We start from the raw sequence: 2,249 nt of genomic DNA, 5'->3' as shown, positions 1-2,249 counted from the left end.
CACCATCCATCCTGATGCTGCCAATTGGCCCAGTGGTGAGAATCTTTGTCTTCTTGACATTGAGCCTCAATCCATATTGGAGGCTGCAGTCCTTGACCTTCAGCAGCAAGCGCTTCAGGTCCTCCTCAGTTTCAGTAAGCAGGGTTGTATCATCTGCATAATGCAGATTGTTGATAGATCTTCCACCAATTTTGACCCCACATTTCTTCTCATAGAGCCCAGCCTCCTGGATAATCTGTTCTGCATACAGATTGAAAAGGTATGGAGATATGTTTCTTTTATTCATTGTTTTATTTTTGGTTAACATACCTGTGTTGCCACTTTTGAGTATCCATTTTGGAAACTGTCAAATTTTTTTTTTGTTAGGATACTTGATGAAGTCTTCATCTCCTCTTACTCCAGAGTTTGAATGTGTTATGTTCACATATACATAGGAACACTGGCAGTCTAGTGGGTAAGGAGTTCTACCGTCAACCTGTGGTGTAGTGAGTCTATTGTTCAAACAGCCGTACTAGGCCACTGTCCTTGGCTTTGCCACACGATGGGCAGGAACATGTAGATAGGTTGTTTTAGTCTATCCAAAAGGGGGTTGGCTAGTTTCACCATTCCATCAGGTTTAATTTGAGCAGGTTCAGTGCCCCAAATCTGCGAAGCTCACTTGTTCTTGTTGTTGTGTACTGCTGAGTCAGTACCGACCCATAACTGGCTCTCTGGCAGGTTTTCAGAGGCAGTTAACAGCAGGGAAGGAGACTGCCTATCATTCTCCCACACAGCAGATGGTGGTCTTGAGCCATGTGCCTTTGGGGTTGCAGAGCAGCTTCTTGTCACTAAGCCACCAGGGCTCACTACTAGCAAGAAAAACATCAGTGAATGCAGTACATGTCTTTTGGGGCCAGCAATTCCAGCACGACTCAAACCAGGACCTACAGGAGAGCAGCAACAGTGGCTGCAGAGAATCAGAAAATCTGAAGTCAGACTGCACTAACAAGAATTACTGCTGTGTGGGGTCAGAGGCAGGGGAGATATCATAATTGATAGGACTAAAAGGGCTTTACAACACTGACCTAAATGCTGCAAGGTTGAAGGCCTGTGAGCACATTTCAGAAGCTATCCTGACTGAGAAACTGTATTCTTTGGTCAAACTGAGTTGTAACCTGTACTTCCCTAATAAACCCCTTAACAATGAGTATAGTTCTATGAAGTTTGTGTAGTTAACTGCAATGGATTATAGACTCAGTAGAGCAGGTTGGTGTTGGAATTAGCAGTAATAGGTGGGGAATGTAACGAGCATGTCTGACCTCATAGAAATTTGTTCTAGGTTGTGACTGCTACTGATGGGGAAACTTTACCCTTGTGGAGTTTGTAGAAGTCAGTGCTTTTTTCACACAATTGTGATGTGATGGTTTATTGATCACAATAGTTTTCTGAGTTGTTGACTTTGACTGTGTTAAGTCTATCCACAAGGGGATTTGCTAGTTTTGCAATCCCACTAGGTTTAAATGGCATGGTTTCAACAGCAAAATTGAGAATCTCAACACTAACAAGAAAGCAGCATGCATGCTTTGAGACCAGAGAATTCTGAGCCAGTAAGACCAGGATCTACACAAGAGCAACAGCAGCCTCAGCACAGAAGCCAAGGCCAACAGTAGACAGAGCTGGCTTGGGACTGATACCTCCTGGAGCCAGAGCCTTCACCCAAGCTTGCTGAAGGACTGAGGGCAGATACCATGACTAGCAGAAGTAAAGGAACTTAGGGTAACACTGACCAAAGTCATGAGGCTGAAGGAGAAAGGGCCCACAACAATGCTTGAGAAACTGTCTAGACTGAGGGATTGTATCCTTCTGCCAACCTGAATTATAGCCTAATTTATTCCCTAATAAATCCCATAGTCGTGAGTATGGTTCTGTAAAGTCTATACAGTCCTTGCAATGGAATTGGTTATAGTAGAGCAGTTAAGATTGGTGTTAGAATTAGTATCGGTAGGTAAAGGAGTGTGGGAGACAATGTCTGGTTTTAGTTTTGTACTGTGGATGGTGATGGTGGGGACAATTCCCCTTTGTAGAAGTCAGGTTCAGCCATCCTCATGCTGCCCATGCTTTTTACAACAACTCAAAAGCAAGCAGTTTGAATCCATCAGCTTTTCTGTGGAAGAAGGGTGAGCACTCTCTGTCTGTGATTTACCGTCTCTAAAAATCTGCTGGAGTTCAGCCATGAGTTGTTTCTGACTCAATTGCATATAACAATATCT

This window comes from Elephantulus edwardii, unplaced genomic scaffold (assembly GCF_000299155.1).
Source record: "Elephantulus edwardii isolate Elephantulus edwardi_28Jun2011 unplaced genomic scaffold, EleEdw1.0 scaffold00405, whole genome shotgun sequence".
NCBI lineage: Eukaryota > Metazoa > Chordata > Mammalia > Macroscelidea > Macroscelididae > Elephantulus > Elephantulus edwardii.
The sequence above is the reverse complement of the archived record's forward strand: the minus strand, read 5'-3'. Positions refer to the sequence as shown.